Source organism: Schistocerca americana, chromosome 3 (assembly GCF_021461395.2).
Source record: "Schistocerca americana isolate TAMUIC-IGC-003095 chromosome 3, iqSchAmer2.1, whole genome shotgun sequence".
Lineage (NCBI taxonomy): Eukaryota > Metazoa > Arthropoda > Insecta > Orthoptera > Acrididae > Schistocerca > Schistocerca americana.
In genome coordinates this window covers 258,412,240-258,436,094 of record NC_060121.1, presented here as the reverse complement: position 1 = coordinate 258,436,094, position 23,855 = coordinate 258,412,240, and the positions used below count along the sequence as shown (strand labels likewise).

The following is a 23,855-nucleotide window of genomic DNA, read 5'->3' as shown; positions in this document are numbered from 1 at the left end:
CTGTTTCCCTACTTCATTTTATGGTTTTCATGTCCTGTCAGAAATGTCAACCAGTTCCATATAAGTAACAAGCAGCTCTTATGTTTCTTTTCATCTGCTGGAGAACATGTAATTTGAAAGACTATAAGGAAAAGTCTGCGCTGCTGCTATTATTTTGTAGTCTTTTCCCTGTTTCGCACCTGCCGGTGTGACCGAGCGGTACTAGGCCCTTCACTCTGGATCCGCGCGACCACTACGGTCGTAGGTTCGAATCCTGCCTCGGACATGGATGTGTGTGATGTCCTTAGGTTAGTTAGGTTTAAGTAGTTCTAAGTTCTAGAAGACTGATGACCTCAGATGTTAAGTCCCATAGGGCTCAGAGCCATTTGAAGCAGCCCTGTTTCACTTCCTCTCGATACTCTTGGGGTAGACTCTCCTATAAGTCTGTTTAACGCTCATAGTCTAAGCAGCCTACCTGAAGCTTCAGCACGGGCTGATCTTTTCTCCGTAGTCCTGTAGTTAATAGAAATGCTTAAATGTTCCAACACCGTACAAAAGTTCAACGCAGAGGGAATGGATGCTACTATACCAGTTAAAATAACACAGATCTGGTTATATGAAATCTTTTCTGAAAATTGTTCCGAAAAAGAGCGACACTGTTCACGCGCTATTTTCATACATACACACATCAAAAAAACTTTTGCATCACCTCGGTTCCCAGAGTTCCGAAACCTGTACAGAAAACCGCAAAAGAGATCAACATAAACATCATTTCCACCCTTTTTATTGCTCATGAAAACCGCACATTTCATGTTGTACCACCATACACAGAGACCTTCAGAGATGGTGGTCGAGAATGCTGTACACACCGGTACCTAATACTCAGTAGCGCATCCTCTTGCGTTGATGCATGCCTGTACTCGTCGTAGAATATTGTCCTCAAGTTTATCAAGGCACTGTTGGTCCAGTTTGTCCCACTCCTCAACGGCCATTCGGCATAGATCTCTCAGAGTGGTTTGTGGGTCACCTCGTCCATAAACAGTCCTTTTCAATCCAAAAAATGTTCAAATGTGTGTGAAATCTTATGGGACTTAACTGCTAAGGTAATCAGTCCCTAAGCTTACACACTACTTAACCTAAATTATCCTAAGGACAAACAGACACACCCGTGCCCGAGGGAGGAATCGAACCTCTGCCGGGATCAGCCGCACAGTCCATGACTGCAGCGCCCTACACCGCTCGGCTAATCCCGCGCGGCCCTATTTAATCCATCCCAGGCTTGTTCGATAGGGTTCATGTCTGGAGAACATGCTGGCCACTCTAGTCGAGCGATGTCGTTATCCTGAAGGAAGCCATTCACAAGATGTGCACGGCGGGGGCGCGAATTGTTGTCCATGAAGACGAATGCCTCGCCAATATGCTGCCCATATGGTTCCACTATCGGTCGAAGGATGACATTCACGTATCGTACAGCCGTTACTGCGCCTTCCATGACCACCGGCGGCGTACGTCGGCCCCCCATAATGCCACCCCAAAACAGCAGGGAACCTCCACATTGCTGCACTCGCTGGACAGTGTGTCTAAGGCGTTCAGCCTGACCGGGTTAGCTGCAAACACGTCTCCGATGATTGTCTGGTTGAAAGCATATGCGACACTCATCGGTGAAGAGAACGTGATACCAAGTGGTCCATGTGGCACGCTGTTGGACCCATCTGTACCGCGCTGCATGGTGTCGTGGTTGCAAAGATGGACCTCGCCATGGACGTCGGAAGTGAAGCTGCGTATCATGCAGCCTATTGGGCATAGTTTGAGTCGTAACACGACGTCCTGTGGCTGCACGAAAAGCACTATTGAACATGGTGCAGTTGCTGTCAGGGTTCCTCCGAGCCATAATCCGTAGGTAGCGATCCACCGCAGTAATAGCCCTTAGGCGGCCTGAGCGAGGCATGTCATCGACAGTTCCTGTTTCTCTCTGCATCTCCTCCATGTCACAACAACATCGCTTTGGTTCAGTCCGAGACGCGTAGACACTTCCATTGTTGAGAGCACTTCCTGGCACAAAGTAACAATGCGGACGCGATCGAACCGCAGTATTGACCGTCTAGGCATGGTTGAACTACAGACAACACGAGCCATGTACGTCCTTCCTCGTGGAATAACTGGAACTCATCGGCTGTCGGACCCCTGTTCATGGATGGTTGTTTACGTCTTTGGGCGGGCTTAGTGACATCTCTGAAGAGTCAAAGGCACTGTGTCTGTGATACAATATCCACAGTCAACGACTATCTTCAGGAGTTCTGGGAACCGGGTGATGCAAAACCTTTTTTGATGTATGTATATCGGAATCACTTGCACAGCTAAAATACAGAAGTCTGTCGATCACCTTCATGAGAACATTGTCAAGTTCTTCTTATTGCGATAATCACTTAATTCGTTTCTAAATATCGCAATGATACCATCACGTTCAGCATATATTACGTAGTACGGTATTTTCACAATTAATTCTTGTGTCATAGTTCATTGTTCAAACACATGCAGTCAGCGCGGCGTGGCAGAAGTATACAAGTTAAAACACTTGCGAATTGTCTCAAATTAAGCACTGAATGTATGGTTTCTACTATTATACGGAATACGCAGCCATTAATCGTCATTTTACAGCTGCAGTAAACTTATTAACTTCACGCTCTGCCGCGTTCTTCGTCGGACGAGCGCAGCTTCTCCATCTGTCTATATGAGAGGTCTGAATATGCGCAACAACCGCTCCAATTGCGCGTCGAAGGAAACAGATGCGCGGCTAATAACGGAAAAATCTTCATGCAACGATGTATGTACCGTAGCTTATAAACATACGATAATGAATCTTATCAGGGCCTACAATGGATTTCATCAACTCCTTCACCAACAGTGCAACGTGTTTCCTCAGCACCTTTTGACGAAGACATTAATACAGAATTCCGACTGGAATATCACTAAGAAACAGTCAAAGCTGTTCAAAACAACGTGCCACTCGTCGCGTATTTCAGCTTCAAGTTACACCGCGCAGTCTCGCTATCTCTCTACGATGCGAATAATATTTGAAGAGACAGTCGCCCGACTTTCAGATAACGAACATCCACACCGATAGTACCAGTGTGACAAAACAATAAGGAAGATGATAAAACGTGAAGTGGAAGTTAACAGCAGCGCCACAGTAGGTGCAGTCACCGGTTATGGAGCACCGCCTGCAGCACTGATAACATCGGGTGGTTTACACCGGCAAATCGAGATGCGTTCATTTACCAGAGTGTTCATCATACCAAAAACGTATGGGCGCAGCCCCATAAACACGGTTTTTGTCATCCTGGAAGATGTAGAAGAAAGGGAACACTTTCTAACCTGTATACTGGTAGATGGAGGGTGGACGAAAATTGGGAATATCAAAAACATAACACATTACAATGACTAATCAGGTGCAGGAAAACCATTGGCATTGAAAACAGTTTCCATTCGCCTCTAGCGGACAAATACAGGTCTAGTATGGTTTAAAAGGAAATCTTATACCATTCTTCCTGCAAATAACTTCCGGTAATGATGGTGGAGATGGATAGTGATCATCCGCCTTTTTCTCTAAAGTAGACCAAAAAGGCTCAGTAATATTCGGATCTGGTGCTTTTGGTCGCCAGAGGACACACACGACAATTCATCATCGTGCTCACAAAGCCAGTACTGGACGATACAACCTGAATGAGCACAGGTCCTGTCTTCTTGCAACACAGCATCACTGCAGGGGAACCAACATTGTACCAAGTTGTGTACCTGGTCAGCGAAAATTGTCACATGGCCTTTGGGAATAAAGCAAGCCTGCAGGGTAACCGAAAGGTCAACGAAATGCCACGATATGGCTGTCCAAATCGTCAGTGAACCCCACCATATTTCACTCCTTGGAGCATAAACTCGGCCAGAAGTTAGAAACAGTGGGAAATGAGACTCTTCCGCTCAAGTGATATTCTTCCGTTGCTCCGTAGTACATGTTTTATGGCTTCGGCCCCCCGTTTTCCTGTTTCAGGCATTTGCAATCTGCAGGTTATGGAGCTCCCTTTCTGTTGCTTTGGTGCTGATAGGGCTCACGAGTGTGAAATTCAGTTCTGCACTGACTCTTGCATTTGTCGTCCTTTTATTTTTCGTCACAATCCTGTTCAGTGGAAGTCCGTCAGGCTCGACACACACTTTTGTCCGCATTGTGACTTAGCGAATGATGTTTTTCCGTTTTCCGTATATGCGGCATAAATATTCGGTACAGTGCCTCTTGAAACACTAATCACTTCAGCTACCTTGGTTACGGAAGCACCCACAATCGAATTCATTTAACCCCGACGAAATGCACACGCAACTACAGGGGACACTGTTCTGGCGACGACTGACACATTCTACGTATTGAGGATATTGCAAAGGTGCGTGGTCAAATAAAACAGCGCAACCTGCAATTTTAGCTACCATCTGCATTTATGTTCAAGTGGTGTTCCGTTATCTTCGTTCTCCTCAGTAGAAGAAACAGTAACACTTTAATAATCTGTATACTGATATATTAATGATGATCCAGGCGTGTCAAGCCGTTGAGGTAAATAAAATGTTGAATCATCATCATCACTCGTGACGAGTTTAAATAAATTAAAAGGTGGGTAACGACGGATCAGAAACGTACCTGAAACTCTGTCACTCCTTCCCTACAACTGCACAAATAGGTTACGACTCACCTGAAAACTGCCTGTCTCCTTCACCGTTCAGTGTCGGGGCTCGTAAATGCAAACACGTGTTTCAGTTAAGACGTCTCTGAATTATTTAAGGACAGGGGGAACAGCTACACATGAGCAACACAGATGCTGTTGACTTAAAATTAGTGTACGAATACTTTAGGAATATGGGAAAAGGGAGGAAACCTTCAGCATGTGGAAAAAGCCACGAATCTGCAATTCAGTAATACATCAGGCTCAAAGCAAGACATCCACAGAAAACGAACACATAAATTACACAAGAATGTAATGGTGAGAGTCCGTTCCAGCCTTTAGGGAAAATTGCTCGATATGTTGAGAGAGAACCAACAGAAGAAAGTAAACATGCATTTAATGAGCCAAGAGAATAATAGAGACGAAAAACAACGGTGTGGGCGCGTGAGTGCGTTGTTTACCAGATACGCATTGACGAACGGTCCGTGGACTGCTTGTCGAAGCGGGAGCGATCACCTGTCGCCACCACGATCGCGACTGTGGCGTGCATCTTCTTAAGTTTAGTAGATACAGGAGAGATCAAAAGACGCGATTCCTGGACAACGATCTCAGATATTAGTGAAACTTCCTCGCAGATTAAAACTGTGTGCCGGACCGAGACTCGAACTCGAGACCTTTGCCTTTCGCGGGCAAGTGCTCTACGCAGGAGAGCTTCTGTAAAGTTTGGAAGGTAGGAGACGACGTACTGGCAGAAGTGAAGCTGTGAGGACGGGGCGTGAGTCGTGCTTGGGTAGCTCAGTTGGTAGAGCACTTACCCGCGAAAGGCAAAGGTCCCGAGTTCGAGTCTCGGTCCGGCACACAGTTTTAATCTGTCAGGAAGTTTCATATCAACGCACACTCCGCTGCAGAGTGAAAATCTTATTCTGCAGATATTGGTTCATTCTACATCTAATATCAAGTAGTAAAAGTAGTACATTACTTTATTTGCTGTAGTTACAGCGTTAGTTGCTAAAAGTAGATGTAATATTTATACAGATATAAAAGTTTACAATTTAGTCGGTCTTCAGTAAAATTACTGTTCCTAGGTGAAGAGCCGCTATGAAAGTTGTGGTGTCACCGCCAGACACCACACTTGCTAGGTGGTAGCTTAAATCGGCCGCGGTCCATTTAGTACATGTCGGACCCGCGTGTCGCCACTGTGTGATCGCAGACCGAGCGCCACCACAAGGCAGGCCTCGAGATACGGAATAGCACTCGCCCCAGTTGTACGGACGACTTTGCTAGCGACTACACTGACGAAGCATCGCTCATTAGCCGAGAGACAGTTAGAATAGCCTTCAGCTAAGTCCATGGCTACGACCTAGCAAGGCGCCATTAGCCTTACATAGTTTGATAGTTATCATATGATATGTCTCATCAAGAATGCTGTATTCACATCAAAGAATAAAAGATAAGTATTCGAGGAGCTGCATACTTTTCTTATGAGAATTCACTACTTATCCTGTTCCAGAATTCACGCCCGTCTGCGTTAGATAGCGTGCATTTCGGCCGCCTCTATCTACAAGGTGTTGGCACATTTGCCAACACATCAAAAGTCTTATACGTTATTTAAATGGCAAACACACAAAATGTTGTCAGTAATAATTATTACTTTTTTATTATTTGTGGCAGTGGTTAGGAACAAAAGTATTCACTGCCTGAAGTCTTCCAATTTCTGTCATGCCAGAAGTAAGGAGAGATTTCGGTGACGCTGAGATCAGGCGGGTGGATAACACAAATATTGCTTACATTTATATCGCAGAGTCCACAAAGAGTGTCAGAGCGTAAATCAAACATTTATAAGCACTGATACTTAAGAAAATCGCTCTTACAAGACAATGGCTGTCCTACATATGCGAGACTTCGTATGAGGTCACGGGAAGGGTTGTCCCATTTTAAGATATCCCGCGTATGACGTCCGAACGCTGTTGCGTATGGCGTGAGTATACATATCGCATCAGGACGGTCTGTTACATGCAGGTGTGTGATGGACGTGGCAGCACGTCGTGAGTTAACCGACTTTGAACGTGGGATGATAATCGATGCAAGACGCGTAGCTCATAGCATAATGGAGATCACGCAAGAACTCGGGTTTCAGAGGTCAGCAGTATCTCCGGATGTACCTACAATGCCGCAGAGGCAGTGCTGCCACACGCGTAAACCGTAATACAGGGCGACCACGAGTATTTGACGAAAGGACGTCTAGTCGCCTCTGAGGAATTATACGGGCCGATCGCCGGCCAACTGTGAGACAGATCAGTGCAGATATGAATGGGAGGTGTCAACAACCCATTTCCAGCAGGACCAAACGGAGACAAATGAAAACGACAATAACTAAACTTCCTACGTAAAATGTTAACTCGCCCACAGGCCCGCCATATCATCCTCGCGACGAGTCATTGGGTATGGAATGGAGTGGTGTCGTGTCAGTGCACCGTTCTCCCAGCCATTGTCAGTTTTCGTGAACGAACTAAAGATCCTACTAATTTAATTGATGAGCTATTTAAGACGGTTCTCACAAACGTTAAGAAGTCTGAAACGCTTTGGTGAAAGCCAGAATACGTCTTACCGTAACTGACTAAGATATCCAAAGTCAGTACTCTCACCTTACTGTATATAAGACACCAACAGTAACAGTTAAATGTACTGCTGCCAGATAATTAGTGCACCAGTCATTAGTGAGGCCACAACTGAACACTGTCACCTAGAATTATCTCAGAATACTAGGCCCCTTTCGTGAGATTCACCTTAACACAAGATGCTTCAATGTTGACTCAATAGAGAACTATAGAATTGGCTTGTAGCTAACTTTTCTCCTGCTTTGGTCTGCGATGGTTAAAGTGAAAAGTGACACACACATCTCCATTCTCACACACAAAAAATTAAAAACACACACACGGTGAATCACCTAAAACTTGCATCACAAATATTTAGGAAATGGAAAGTACTATTGATGTGCGGTTTGCACATAATGGATTTGTAGTCAGGGACTTCTATTATTAGTCGATAAACAGATTGGAATAATACTTAGAAAATGTATGCAAGCCTACACGTTTTAAATGGAGCAATGCCTATTGGCACTAACAGACTAAAGGTAGGGTAAATCAGCAAGTCAGTGATGTTTATTGCAGGATTCTAGTGCGAGTCTTTCACGAGATATGGCATTTCGAAAAGTTTGCAACCGATACTTGTCTATGCCATTCAACTTGTGTAGTTGCTAGATACGATGTTGTTATGTTTGCGTACAGTGTGCCTGTGTGTTCCTTGAGCGCACTACAACATGCTAAGTCAGTCACTGCATGACGTTCAAGCAGTAGGTCACGAGTGGACGATGGGATTTACCAATGCAGAAATAGCCTGCATTCTCGTGGTGTATGGAGAGTGTAGCAAGAACGCAGTTCGTTCATGTACGGTGTATGCACCAAGATAGTCCAATAGACGTTAACTATCTCGGCAATTACTTATGAACCTCTTCAACCAGTGAAAGTAGTAGTGTACCCCCTGTAATATATTAATTATTCCTTGCTACTGTAGTGTTATCTTGAAGTTGTCAGAAAGGAGGACAGGCGCTCCAAGACGCGGAAGCAGAGACGATGCTGAGGGCAGACGAAATTAGGAGAGATATTGTTACAAGAAGTAAACCGTAAGGGGAGTGCCTTGCGAAATGCAGACGCCCCAAGACGCATTCCCACGACGCTAGTTACTCTTCAAGGAATTAACATGTAACTTCATATGTCGTCTAGACGCTGTAGTAGGTTGCCACCGTAGAACTTTGTGACCAACAGGCACGTACTAGTGTATAAAGTCAGCTTGATACCAGCCCTGAGAACAGCAACGTCAGTAGACTCACAAGGGTTAGAAAGAGAGCGAAAACGCCAAAAAACTGTTGACCTAGCAGTCCCTACTCCGGGGAGCCCGAGGGGCGGGGCTAAATGACGTATAAAAATAATGTTGCAAGCCTTATTTGCCAGAGCAGTTACGTTTAGCTGTCAGCTGAACAATGTTGATACCAAATACGGACTTAGTGCAACTGCATTAACATCCCCGCCTTAGGAGCAGTAGAGGGGACCTGCAGGCGCCTGCAAGAGACCTGCGGGATTGGCTGGGTGGCTTTAAGTGGGAAAAACAGTGCCCCAACGCGACTCTTTAAAACCCCTAGGTTACGCATTTTGGTGGAGCTGTGGGTGTCAAATCCGCGTCCGTCGACTCCAGCCTCGTTCCAGCTCCGCGTAAGTCTGCTCTCTCACTTGGAGTGCCTCAGTGAACAGCGTCTCATTCAGTATGTTTTGTTTTGCAAGTAAGTTGTTGCCTTAAGATGCTGCTAGTGTTTGATACTGTGGTTAGTATCCACACCTGGGACTTCTGCACAGGCTTCTGTTGTAACAGTGTTATTCATGCTTTTTAGTCCTGTCTGGAATAAACAACTATTTCAAAACCCTGTTTGTCCAAGAGTCTCCACAACGAGTTCCCTACCAAGTCTCACCACCTGCATTTCTAATAAATGCCTGAACCAGTGTTGGCTCAGATAGAAGAAAACAGTCAAATGCCTTCACTGTGAATTGTCCTTCTGCCGTCTGCTCTGTACCGCTCGGGAGCGCAGACTGACCAGTAACCCCTTTTCTCCCTCTCCCACCTATGTCAGGAGACGACATACCTAGACAACGTTAACAGAAGGAAACAAGTGACGGTAGAACAGGGGAAAAATTAATATTCTTGGTGCTGTTGCAGTTGACTCACACTTAGCTCCTCTGCAATCGCACAAGGGAGTGGGATGAGTTAGGCAAGCGTCCTAGGCAATCTCCATCGACATAGGTTCCACGCCTAACGCCTCTCTGTCTATCAAGAGGTACATGGAAACGATTGTGAGAATCATGTTAATTTTTGTACATGAGCACTAAAACAGGATGCTCCAAATGTACCATGTATGTTGCCTAGTGATGAAGCCAAATTTATCAGTCATGGCCAGGTAAAATGCCAAAACATGCACTACTAGTCTGTTGACTATCCCCTTTGCCTTCGTCAAGGTGGAACGTCAACTTCGATGGAGGGTAAACATGTGGTGTGGGATAGTAAACCATCAACTCATAGGCCTGTTTCTCATGGACGGAACATTGAACTCGCACAGCTCTCCCAGCCTCCTAACGCGGATGCTAGAAGACGTTTCTCTACAGACTAGCAGGAACCTGTGGGACCAACATGATAGCTGCCCAGCCCATAGTGGTCGAAGTGTAACATGATGTCTTTACGAATTGTTTCGATATCGTTATATTAGACTCAGAGGATCTGTACCTTGGCTGGTCCGTTATCCAGATTTAACGGCGATAGACTTTCTTCTGTGGGGAAAGCTGAAAGTGCCGTCTACAACGACATACGAACTACACCCGATGATAATGCAATGATACGGACATCTTCACTGAAATTGTAGCACGTATGCAGCAGTCGTTCCATACCAGACTAGAAGCTTGTATTGCGGCTGCCAGTGGTCATTTTGAACAGAACCTGTGATGATCAATTGTCTCGTTACTGGTGAGAATCCACACTGCTAGTGTACACATTGATGTTGTTCATTAGTTTGTGCTACCACAAGTATTGCACAAGTGTCGGAGTTGAAACTTTTCAGAATACGATATCTCGTAAATGACTCGCATCTGAATCCTGCAACAAACACCAATGACTTTCTAATTTACCCCACTTTTAGTTTTTTAGTGTCAGCAAGCCTTGTTCCATGTAAAAGTTGTAAGGTTGCACAAAAAATACACTTTCTAAGCCCCTGATCACCAATCCATTCTGTGAAAACCGCACATCGAAGCAATTTCCATTTCCTCAACATGGTGCAAGTTTTAGCTGATTCACTCTATATTTGAAAGTAGGAGGAAGTAGGTCGATATTTTGTAAGACATACCGATTTTCACAGAATGGATTGGTGATCAGGGGCTTAGAAAATGTATTTTTTGTGCAGCCTTACAACTTTTAGATTGAACAAGGCTTGCTGACACTAAAAAACTAAAAGTGGGGTAAATTAGAATGGTCATATTACATCCGACGCCACATTGGACGACCTGAGCGCAGGAGGGGGAGATGAAATGATGATGAAGACAGCACAACACCCAGTCCATAGGTGGAGAAAATCCCCGACCCAGCCGGGAATCGAACCCAGACCCGTAGGATGGCAATCCGTCACGCTGACCACTCAGCTATCGGGGCGGACATTTTGTAGTCTATAATAAACACTGACTGTTAAAACATCTGTCATGTATCAAAGTACATTGCTTAACATGAACTGTTGTAAGTTATCATAGAATAAAATGACATTCTGGGTAAGAATTGATGAAATCACTTGCTTATAAAATCTGGGATTCGGGATTAACTGTAATGTTAAACAAAAAAATAATATTTTTTTCAGATATGTCGTGTTAAGTTCAATCTTTAACCGTTTTCTTACTAGGTGAAAGCATCAATATTTTCCTCTATTATATGTAAACGTATTCAGAAAATTAATCATTTCAACAATGTCGAGATCATTCATTCTCGTAACAGTTTATTTTATACACTGGCGGAAAAAATAATTAATATAGAATGATGAAATTTCTAGAATACACTTGTCTATGCAATACATTTAAGTGATTAACATTGCAAGATTACAGGTTAATGTAAGCGGAAGATAAGCCATTGAAAATGCGAAATGTAGGTACATTAATAACCGGTGTAACCGCCAGAGTGTTGAACGCAATGATCCAAACGACCATGCACTGTGTTGTACAGATGGGGTATGTCAGTTTTTGGGATGCAATTCCATGCCTGTTGCACTTAGTCGATCAGTACAGAGACGGTTAATACTATTTGTGGATAGGTTGTCGCCCGATGACGTCACATATGTACTCAATTGCAGACAGATCTGTTGATCGAATAGACCAAGCAACTTGTCGATACCCTGTGTGGCATGTTGAGTTATAACAGTGGTATGCGGGCGAGCGTTATACACTACTGGCCATTAAAACTGCTACACCAAGAAGAAATGCAGATGATAAACGGGTATTCATTGGACAAACATATTATACTAGAACTGACATATGATTACACTTTCACGCAATTTGGGTGCATAGATCCTGAGAAATCAGTACCCAGAACAACCACCTCTGGCCGTAATAACGGTCTTGATACGACTGGGCATTGAGTCAAACAGAGCTTGGATGGCGTGTACATGTACAGCTGCCCATGCAGCTTCAACTCGATACCACAGTTCATCAAGAGTAGTGAATGGCGTATTGTGACGCGCCAGTTGCTCGGCCACCATTGACTAGACATTTTCAATTGGTGAAAGATCTGGAGAGTGTGCTGGCCAAGGCAGCAGTCGAACATTTTCTGTATCCAGAAAGGCCCGTACAGGACCTGCGACATGCGGTCGTGCATTATCCTGCTGAAATGTAGGGTTTCGCAGGGAAACGAATGAAGGTTAGAGACACGGGTCGTACCACATCTTAAATGTAACATCCACTGTTAAAAGTGCCGTCAACGCGAACAAGAGGTGACCGAGACGTGTAACCAATGGCACCCCATACCATCACGCCGGGTGATACGCCAGTATGGCGATGACGAACACACGCTTCCAATGTGCGTTCACCGCGATGTCGCCAAAAACGGATGCGACCATCATGACGCTGTAAACAGAACCTGGATTCATCCGAAAAAATGACGTTTTGCCATTCGTGCACCCAGGTTCGTCGTTGAGTGCACCACCTAAGGCGCTCCTGTCTGTGATGCAGCGTCAAGGGTAACCGCAGCCATGCTCTCCGAGCTGATAGTCCATGCTGCTGCAAACGTCGTCGAACTGTTCGTGCAGATGGTTGTTGTCTTGCAAACGTCCCCATCTGTTGACTCAGGGATCGAGACGTGACTGCACGATCCGATACAGCCATACGGATAAGATGCCTGTTATCTCGACTGCTAGTGGTGATTCGAGGCCGTTGGGATCCAGCACGGCGTTCCGTATTACCCTTCTGAACCCACTGATTCCATATTCTGCTAACAGTCAATGGATCTCGACCAACACTAGCAGAAATGTTACGATACGATAAACCGCAATCGCGATAGGCTACAATTCGACCTTCATCGAAGTCGGAAACGTGATGGTACTCATTTCTCCTCCTTACACGAGGCATCACAAAAACGTTTCACCAGGCAACGCCGGTCAACTGCTGTTTGTATATGAGAAATCGGTTGGAAACTTCCCTCATGTCAGCACGTTGTAGGTGTCGCCACCGGCGCCAACCTTGTGTGAATGCTCTGAAAAGATAATCATTTGCATTTCACAGCATCTTCTTCATGTCGGTTAAATTTCGCGTCTGTAGCACCTCATCTTCGTGGTGTAGCAATTTTAATGGCCAGTAGTGTACTATTAAGAAACGCCCCCTGGGATGCTGTCCACGAATGGCAGGCTGAATCACCAGACTGACGTACAATTTTGGATTCATGGCGTGTGGGATAACCACGAGAGTGCTCCTGCTATCACGGAAAATCACTCCCCGAATGCCGGCCGGAGTGGCCGTCCGGTTCTAGGCGCTACAGTCTGGAACCGCGAGACCGCTACGGTCGCAGGTTCGAATCCTGCCTCGGGCATGTATGTGTGTGACGTCCTTAGGTTAGTTAGGTTTAAGTAGTTCTAAGTTCTAGGAGACTGATGACCTCAGTAGTTAAGTCCCATAGTGCTCAGAACCATTTGAGCCCAAAAAAGGCGATCAAGGCAACCGTTCTAGGGAAGCAGAGCATAGGGTTCGAGTCCTGGTCCGGCACAAATTGTCATTTGAACTCCCCGAATCATAACTCCAGATGTAGGTCCAGTGTTTCTAGCACACAGACAGGTTGGTTGGAGGCCCTCAACCGGCCTCCTTCTAGCCAACACACGGCCATCACGGACACCGAGACAGAACCAGCTTTCATCAGAAATCACAATAGATCTCCAGCCTGTCCTGCAACGAGCTTTCGCTTGACACCACTCAAGTTGCCAATGGCGGTGGTTTGGGGTCGGTGGGATGCACGCTACAGGGTGTCTGACTCGGAGTTGTCCTTCAAGCAAACGATTTGTAACAGTTCGCTGTTTCATTGTGGTGCCAACTGCTGCTCAAATTGCTGCTGCAGATGCATTACGATGCTCCAAAACCATACGCCGAACGCAATGGGCCGGCCGGAGTGGCCGTGCGGATCTAGGCGCTACAGTCTGGGTCCGAGCGACCGCTACGGTCGCAGGTTCGAATCCTGCCTCGGGCATGGATGTGTGTGACGTCCTTAGGTTAGTTAGGTTTAAGTAGTTCTAAGTTCTAGGCGACTGATGACCTCAGAAGTTAAGTCGCATAGTGCTCAGAGCCATTTGAACCATTTTTGAACACGATGGTCTTTCCTCTCGGTAGTGCCACGTGACTTCCCAGAGTCCGGTCTTCTTGCGACTGTACATTCTCGTGACCATCACTTCCAGCAAAGACGTATAGTGGCTGCATTCCTGCAATTTCTTTATGCAATATCGCTGAAGTAACATCCATCTTCTCATTAAATGACCTCGTCTCAAAAGTCCTTCTTTGCATCACAATTAGAGTTGGCCACTGTTTCTATGTTTCGATACAGTGTATCGATACGTGGAACTGTTTCAGTGTTTCGGAACGAAAAAAAAATGGCTTTGAGCACTATGGGACTTAACATCTGATGTCATCAGTCCCCTAGAACTTACAACTACTTAAACCTAACTAACCTAACGACATCACACACAGCCATGCCCGAGGCAGGATTCGAACCTGCGACCGTAGTGGTCTCGCGGTTCCAGACTGAAGCGCCTAGAACCGCTCGGCCACACTGGCCGGCTGTTTCGGAACGGCTATGGTTCACTGTTTCGAAACACTGGTGTTTCATTCCGCCCTTGTCTCAGATAACTGCACCAGATTCGATCTCGAGCCAGACACAGAAACTGTATCGTTGTTTCAAAATAAGGCTGTTTCAGTCCACCTGTGCTTGGAACGGACTTATTGTATCGAAACAGTGATGTTTTATTCCCCACTGTGTCGGACGAGATTCGGGCTCGGCACAGGTACTGAAACATATTTAACATACCACTTCATGAAACACTTTCAAGAGTGTCGAAATCTTTTTGACAAGCAGTAGCATGAAGCTTAAGATTTCCGAAAATAAAGCTTCGTTTCTAGCTGACCGTCATATTCCGAAATGGCGTAACATCTGCTTTATAAACACTAACCAAACAATAGAACAACGCATACTATTCACATTCAAGATAATAAATATGCGAAAATCATTCAGGTAAATTACACTTTTTGATAACATACGCTTCTATGTTCATGTACAGTAATCATATTAGGAAACGCAAGTAAGCCTACAACATTCTGAATAAAAAAAGGCGTAGAGTGACAGTTATTATACATAAATTTGATGTAGGTATAATTGCAAGCCCCCCCATGAACCATGGACCTTGCCGTTGGTGGGGAGGCTTGCGTGCCTCAGCGATACAGATAGCCGTACCGTAGGTGCAACCACAACGGAGGGGTATCTGTTGAGAGGCCAGACAAACGTGTGGTTCCTGAAGAGGGGCAGCAGCCTTTTCAGTAGTTGCAAGGGCAACAGTCTGGATGATTGACTGATCTGGCCTTGTAACAATAACCAAAACGGCCTTGCTGTGCTGGTACTGCGAACGGCTGAAAGCAAGGGGAAACTACAGCCGTAATTTTTCCCGAGGGCATGCAGCTTTACTGTATGATTACATGATGATGGCGTCCTCTTGGGTAAAATATTCCGGAGGTAAAATAGTCCCCCATTCGGATCTCCGGGCGGGGACTACTCAAGAGGATGTCGTTATCAGGAGAAAGAAAACTGGCGTTCTACGGATCGGAGCGTGGAATGTCAGATCCCTTAATCGGGCAGGTAGGTTAGAAAATTTAAAAAGGGAAATGGATAGGTTGAAGTTAGATATAGTGGGAATTAGTGAAGTTCGGTGGCAGGAGGAACAAGACTTCTGGTCAGGTGACTACAGGGTTATAAACACAAAATCAAATAGGGGTAATGCAGGAGTAGGTTTAATAATGAATAGGAAAATAGGAATGCGGGTAAGCTACTACAAACAGCATAGTGAACGCATTATTGTGGCCAAGATAGATACGAAGCCCACACCTACTACAGTAGTACAAGTTTATATGCCAACTAGCTCTGCAGATGACGAAGAAATTGAAGAAATGTATGATGAAATAAAAGAAATTATTCAGATTGTGAAGGGAGACGAAAATTTAATAGTCATGGGTGACTGGAATTCGAGTGTAGGAGAAGGGAGAGAAGGAAACATAGTAGGTGAATATGGACTGGGGGACAGAAATGAAAGAGGAAGCCGCCTTGTAGAATTTTGCACAGAGCACAACATAATCATAACTAACACTTGGTTTAAGAATCATGAAAGAAGGTTGTATACATGGAAGAACCCTGGAGATACTAAAAGGTATCAGATAGATTATATAATGGTAAGACAGAGATTTAGGAACCAGGTTTTAAATTGTAAGACATTTCCAGGGGCAGATGTGGACTCTGACCACAATCTATTGGTTATGACCTGTAGATTAAAACTGAAGAAACTGCAAAAAGGTGGGAATTTAAGGAGATGGGACCTGGATAAACTAAAAGAACCAGAGGTTGTACAGAGATTCAGCGAGAGCATAAGGGAGCAATTGACAGGAATGGGGGAAATAAATACAGTAGAAGAAGAATTGGTAGCTTTGAGGGATGAAGTAGTGAAGGCAGCAGAGGATCAAGTAGGTAAAAAGACGAGGGCTAGTAGAAATCCTTGGGTAACAGAGGAAATACTGAATTTAATTGATGAAAGGAGAAAATATAAAAATGCAGTAACTGAAACAGGCAAAAAGGAATACAAACGTCTCAAAAATGAGATCGACAGGAAGTGCAAAATGGCTAAGCAGGGATGGCTAGAGGACAAATGTAAGGATGTAGAGGCATATCTCACTAGGGGTAAGATAGATACCGCCTACAGGAAAATTAAAGAGACCTTTGGAGATAAGAGAACGACTTGTATGAATATCAAGAGCTCAGATGGAAACCCAGTTCTAAGCAAAGAAGGGAAAGCAGAAAGGTGGAAGGAGTATACAGAGTGACTATACAAGGGCAATGTTCTTGAGGACAATATTATGGAAATGGAAGAGGATGTAGATGAAGATGAAATGGGACATACGAAACTGCGTGAAGAGTCTGACAGAGCACTGAAAGACCAAAAGTCGAAACAAGGCCCCAGGAGTAGACAACATTCCATTAGAACTACTGATGGCCTTGGGAGAGCCAGTCCTGACAAAACTCTACCATCTGGTGAGCAAGATATACGAGACAGGCGAAATTCTTCTTCAAGAAGAATATAATAATTCCAATCCCAAAGAAAGCAGGTGTTGACAGATGTGAAAATTACCTATCAGTTTAATAAGCCACGGCTACAAAATATTAACAAGAATTCTTTACAGACGAATGGAAAAACTGGTAGAAGCCAACCTTGGGGAAGATCAGTTTGGATTCTGTAGAAATGTTGGAACATTTGAGGCAATACTGACCTTACGACTTATCTTCGAAGAAAGATTAAGGAAAGGCAAACCTACGTTTCTAGCATTTGTAGACTTAGAGAAAGCTTTTGACAATGTTGATTGGAATACTCTCTTTCAAATTCTAAAGGTGGCAGGGGTAAAATACAGGGAGCGAAAGGCTATTTACAATTTGTACAGAAACCAGATGGCAGTTATAAGAGTCGAGGGACATGAAAGGGAAGCAGTGGTCGGGAAGGGAGTAAGACAAGGTTGTAGCCTCTCCCCGATGTTGTTCCATCTGTATATTGAGCAAGCAGTAAAGGAAACAAAAGAAAAATTAGGAGTAGGTATTAAAATTCATGGAGAAGAAATAAAAACTTTGAGGTTCGCCGATGACATTGTAATTCTGTCAGAGACAGCAAAGGACTTGGAAGAGCAGTTGAATGGAATGGACAGTGTCTTGAAAGGAGGATATAAGATGAACATCAACAAAAGCAAAACAAGGATAATGGAATGTAGTCTAATTAAGTCGGGTGATGCTGAGGGAATTAGATTAGGAAATGAGGCACTTAAAGTAGTAAAGGAGTTTTGCTATTTGGGGAGCAAAATAACTGATGATGGTCGAAGTAGAGAGGATATAAAATGTAGGCTGGCAATGGCAAGGAAAGCGTTTCTGAAGAAGAGAAATTTGTTAACTTCCAGTATTGATTTAAGTGTCAGGAAGTCATTTCTGAAAGTATTCGTATGGAGTGTAGCCATGTATGGAAGTGAAACATGGACGATAAATAGTTTGGACAAGAAGAGAATAGAAGCTTTCGAAATGTGGTGCTACAGAAGAATGCTGAAGATTAGATGGGTAGATCACATAACTATTGAGGAAGTATTGAATAGGATTGGGGAGAAGAGAAGTTTGTGGCACAACTTGACCAGAAGAAGGGATCGGTTGGTAGGACATGTTCTGAGGCATCAAGGGATCACCAATTTAGTATTGGAGGGCAGCGTGGAGGGTAAAAATCGTAGAGGGAGACCAAGAGATGAATACACTAACCAGATTCAGACGGATGTAGGTTGCAGTAGGTACTGGGAGATGAAAAAGCTTGCACAGGATAGAGTAGCATGGAGAGCTGCATCAAACCAGTCTCAGGACTGAAGACCACAACAAACAACAATAATTGCAAGCAATCTCTTTGACATATCACTGATAGTGTAATGGTGAACGGGAAGGGCTAGGAAGCATGGTGAATTTATAGTAACGGTTCGGATACCACCTTGAAAGACAAAATTTTTTTCTGTTATATTTTGTTATTTATTCGAATTATTTGGCGTTATTTGTGAGTCTATAGTCAATGTGCCTATTATCCTCAATGATTCCCTTTGTGTACATGGAAATTAGCAGGATGGGTATATTACCCATACTAACGGAATGTGGGAATCCCAGTAGCATATCCGTTGTTTCTGCAGTTTGCTCCCACCTCCAGTTCCGTTCGTGGTGCCTCTTCTGTCTTCAGCTATGGCTGTCCTCAGCCAATTGAAAAGTATGAAAGTCACACGACACGAAAGCAGCGCATTTGCTGCAGGAAATATGAAACTACCAAGACGCCTAAGTGATTATTTCATACTTTCTGCGATATGATTAGCGCTCTCGCACCTCATTTGTATTTATGTGGACATACTTATACAGTAGACAGAAACATTACATTGTACTGTTTTATATGATTAGCGCTCTCGCACCTCATTTGTATTTATGTGGAGAAACATTACATTGTACTGTTTCGAAACAGTTACGTGTTTCAGTTTAGCCATCTCTAATCACAATATTATACATCGCTGAAGTAACATCCATCTTCTCATTAAACAACCTCGTTGCACAAATCCTTCTTAGCATCACAACATTTTACCATCAGTGTATGAAGTCATTATCAGTTTGATAGTTCCTATTATGCAGTAAGATTGCAGATTCTAACTGCAAGAAAGTTTTCTGTTGATAATAAAATTATAAGCAGTAAGTTCTGCTCATTTCTTTTCTTAATGATGCAAAATTACCGTGTGTATGTCAATACCTCTGCCTACATGGTAGCATGCTATGATACTGTCGTCACACATTACCAGACAAAGCTAGTCTCTGGACAGAAATCGCTGGAATATGAATACTGGGTCGTCTTTGTTGTTGGAGCACAGTAGCTGTTTTAACGATCGCTGGATCAAGACAAGATGGCAGTCGTTACTTTGTCAATAGGAAAGTTAACAAAATGCATAATAAAGTTCCCACAGATGCTCCGGCGTATCGTCTTGTGGTAGAATCCAAGCTGTAAAATTTTGAAACTCTTCCGAATCGACGCATGACTCGATTATACCAGGGTGATGTTCGTAGACACAGTTTTATACCTTAACAACGGATGAATGCCTAAGTACGTATTCAGTGGCAAGTCATCACTTTTACTAGCATCCACAATTCAAATATCTTTCTCTTTGGTCCTTACACTGATAACGCTAACTTCTGAGAATGGATAACAGTTCAACACAGAAAACTATAACTGTCCGTCTCCACTTATGACACTGTCCATAGAATGGATAAAATTCAGTCTCTCTTCTGCCCAAAACAAAGCGGAAAATTACTTGGATACAGCCAGAAAAAAACACGATATATCTGCGTTCTTTGAATGAGATTTCTCTTGTTTCAGATGCCCGGTTAATTATTCACTTCTTCCTCCAACATCTTTCGCTCTTGTAATTCTTGGCGTTCGGTTCCTTTTTTTAATTTTCACCTCTTGCGATACCCTCGTGTGTATGGAGTTTCAGAATTACTGAGCTACTTTCCTTATTAACATTTCAACACTGGTGAAGCAATCATTCTCTAGAAATTTCTGAGTTCCTTCCGTCTGCTCTTGTTAGTACTGCGTTCTCCTTCTCAACATAATGTCCCTGTGATCTTCATAGACGTTTCTGTTTTCAGTCACCATGAAAGCTGTTTTGCCTTCTGCAAAGTAATCGATTTTTCAGTAATTAGTTCAGCGTACGTGCCTGTCTGTCAATATACATCAGAGTCCCAGCCAAGAATGACTGCACATCCGCGCAACCGCTACGGTCGCAGGTTCGAATCCTGCCTCGGCCACGGATGTGTGTAATGTCCTTAGGTTAGTTAGGTTTAAGTAGTTCTAATTTCTAGGGGACTGATGACCTGAGAAGTTAAGTCCCATAGTGCTCATAGCCATTTGAACCATTTGACTGCACATCAATACTTCCAGCTCTCTCCTCCAGATTTCACCATCCACTCCTTGCCACTAAGAAATATGCAACTGATTTTCTACTCATAATCATAGTTGGCACATCTGTCGCTCTTAAATTTTCAGAGCCCCCTCTTATACTGACTTCTTTCTCATGTTATTGCCGCACTGACAAATTTTATCGTAGATTAAACGTTCCCTACAGGACCAGAGCTTCAGAATACACTGAATTTACATGTAACTGCGTTGAGAAAATGGTGTAACAAATTCATACAACGCATTGTATCATTTTTTCTCATTATGACATGAAGTAAATAAAAGAAATTAAAATGAATGACTAATTACAAATTTATTATACCTTCCAGCTAAACATTAGATTGGCGTGAGGCTGTTTGGTGGTCAAGGAAGAGCCTGAAAATATGCGAGTTATAAAATGAAGCACATACTCAGCTATCAGCACCCGACGACCAATCCACGTCACAGTTCCTTCCCATGATTTTCTATAGTAATTAAGTTATTGCCCTTTTATAAACTCGAATGTGACGTGCGTAAAGTGTGCAGGATTACTAACGCTAATTGGCTGTAATCAAAGACAGCTGGTGTGAGGCTGTTGTAACTTCAGTGTCCAATGTTATTGTTATGGTCTTCAGTCCAGAGACTGCTTTGATGCAGCTCTCCATGCTACTCTATCCTGTACAAGCTTCATCTCCCAGTACCTACTGCAACCTACATCCTTCTGAATCTGCTTAGTGTATTCATCTCTTGGCTCCCTCAACTATTTTTTCTCTCCACGCTGCCCTCCAATACTAAATTGGTGATCCCTTGATGCCTCAAAACAAGTCCTACCAACCGATCCCTTCTTCTAGTCAAGTTGTGACACAAATTTCTCTTCTCCCCGATTCTATTCAATACTCCCTCATTAGTTATGTGGTCTACCCATCCAATCTCCGGCATTCTTCTGAAGCACCAGTAAAGCTGCATGCCCTCGGGAAAAATTACAGCTGTAGTTTCCCCTTGCTTTCAGCCGTTCCCAGTACAAGTACAGCAAGGCCGTTTTGGTTAGTGTTACAAGGCCAGATCAGACAATCATCCAGACTGTTGCTCCTGCAACTACTGAAAAGGCTGCTGACCCTCTTCAGGAACCACACGTTTGTCTGGCCTCTCAACAGATACCCCTCCGTTGTGGTTGCACCTACGGTACGGCTATCTGTATCGCTCAGGCACGCAAGCCTCGCTACCAACGGCAAGGTCCTATCACAAAACGGAGAGAAAATTGCGCAGTACCACCAGATTTCGACTTCGCCGTTACAATGTTTGCCTCCCATTTTTGGTAACAAATTGCTCTGTCAACATTCACATAACGTATATCATCATACCTGAATTCTGACGAGCTACCGAATGCCGTTAATAAAAGTGTAGCCGTCTATTTCTGAAAGGACATTGCTGCTTTGCAATCACAATTGAAAGAATAGTTGCTTGTATGAAGAAAATAGCATATTACAAGCGCTTTGCGAATTATGATTTGCAAGAAACCGTTTTATGATATCTCAAACGGTTTATGAAATTTAAGAAGTGTCCACACTGGGACACCCCATCTGCTAATCGTCGTAAATTTCTTACCCCTGATAACACTTTAACTAATCTGAGGTTCCCTGAGGAATTTGTGTGCTGTTCCGAAGAGAAGTAACATGACCAAAAATTTATTGAAATAATTTTCCTTCATTTGTTTCCTAGGCCTTTGATTGTGTCATGTGGGACAAGCTGTGGCATATGCTCGATGAGTATGGGGTTCTCAATCACTACTAAAAGGTATATATATGAAGATAGTAACTGTTCTCGAAAGAACAGATACCATTGATGACCGTGCAGCTTCTCTACAATAAATGATAATTATTAGTTGAAATCCTCAGCTGCCGACAGGTGTTGTTGGTATACCTCGATGGGGACAGCCGAAAATGTGTGCCTCGGCCGGGACTCGAACCCGGGATCTCCTGCTTACATGGCAGACGCTCTATCCAACTGAGCCACCGAGGACACAGACGAACAGCGCGACTGCAGGGATTTATCCCTAGCACGCCTCCCGTGATAACCACATTCGAGGTGTATCAAGAACACCTGTCGGGAGCTGAGGGTTTCAATTAATTATCATTTACTAAAAGATCTTTATGCCAGATATACTCAAATCATACAGTTGGATGGTGAATACTCGGAGCTTTGCGAAATGACAAATGGAATCAGACAAGATTGTATACTATGACCTCACCTCTGTAACATCTACGTAGAGTATATCATCAGAGGCGCACTCGATGGCTGGAATGATGGAATTTCAATTAGCGGCAGGAAAATCACCATTCTCCCCATTGCTGTTTATACGATCATTGCAAGAGTGGGGAAACATTTAGTGATCTGTTCTTCAGAGTAAAGATAAATAAGTTTACATTTCGGTCTAGAGATAAACATGAAAAAGAGCAGTCTAATGGTTATGACACTGAGGTGACAAAAGTCATTGAAAAGTGTTGTGACTGACAATTTGCAATTTTTCACAAACACAACTTTTATTGATGTAAATTCACACGGTTGATGACTGAACAACAAACGAAAGGTACAACAATAACTATGCCAGTAAAAGTCTCCTTATTGAGGCAAAAAAAAGTTCACTTCTAATTTTCCACAAAGGTTCACAGTAACACACACTCACACTAGTAACACTCCAGTTCAGAGACCAAGACGTAATCTTCAACAGTCGCATTACACGAGGTCGGCATCCGGCGTGAACTGAACTTCGGGGCTGGTTCTAGCCTCTAAATAGCTGTCTCCAGCCAGTCAGGTTTTGGAGTAGTGATACTTCCTGCAGGCCGTGGCTCGAACTCCCCCTGCAGGAAGTAGTGCTTCGGAATGTCTGTTTCCATTATCTTGTATGTAAATAGCTGGTGTTTACCATGGTGCTTTTGGTACGTCTTGGGCATAGACAACCTCGTCCTCTGTGGTGTAATATGGGTTGCCGGCCTTCAGGGGCTACCTTGGCTCCGGTATAACAGAAAGCGATATGCACGTATACACATGGTCGCAGTATCGCGTACGCAAGACATAAAAGGGCAGGTGATTCATGTGAAAAGATTTCCGACGGGATTATGGCCACGCGATGGCAATTAACAGACTTTGAAGGCGGAATTGTAGTTGGAGCTAGACGCATTGGACATTCCATTTCGGAAGTCGTTAAGGAATTCAGTATTCCGAGATCCACAGTATCAAGAACAGACATCGCGGTGGCCGGCGGCCCTCCCTTAATGGCCGAAAGCAACGGCCAAGCAACGCTGCGTGAAATAACCGCAGAACTCAATGTGGAA

At 43.9% G+C, this 23,855-nt stretch overlaps 1 protein-coding gene and 1 non-coding gene across 2 annotated transcripts in view; one reads left to right on the top strand and one right to left on the bottom strand.

Moving 5' to 3' along the window:
* Positions 1 to 23,855, top strand: part of LOC124606847 (4-hydroxy-2-oxoglutarate aldolase, mitochondrial-like) — a 74,755-nt gene that overhangs the window by 13,839 nt on the left and 37,061 nt on the right. The window lies entirely within an intron of this gene.
* Trnat-ugu lies at positions 22,469 to 22,542 on the bottom strand. Its single transcript has one exon. It is a non-coding gene; the product is annotated as a tRNA-Thr (tRNA).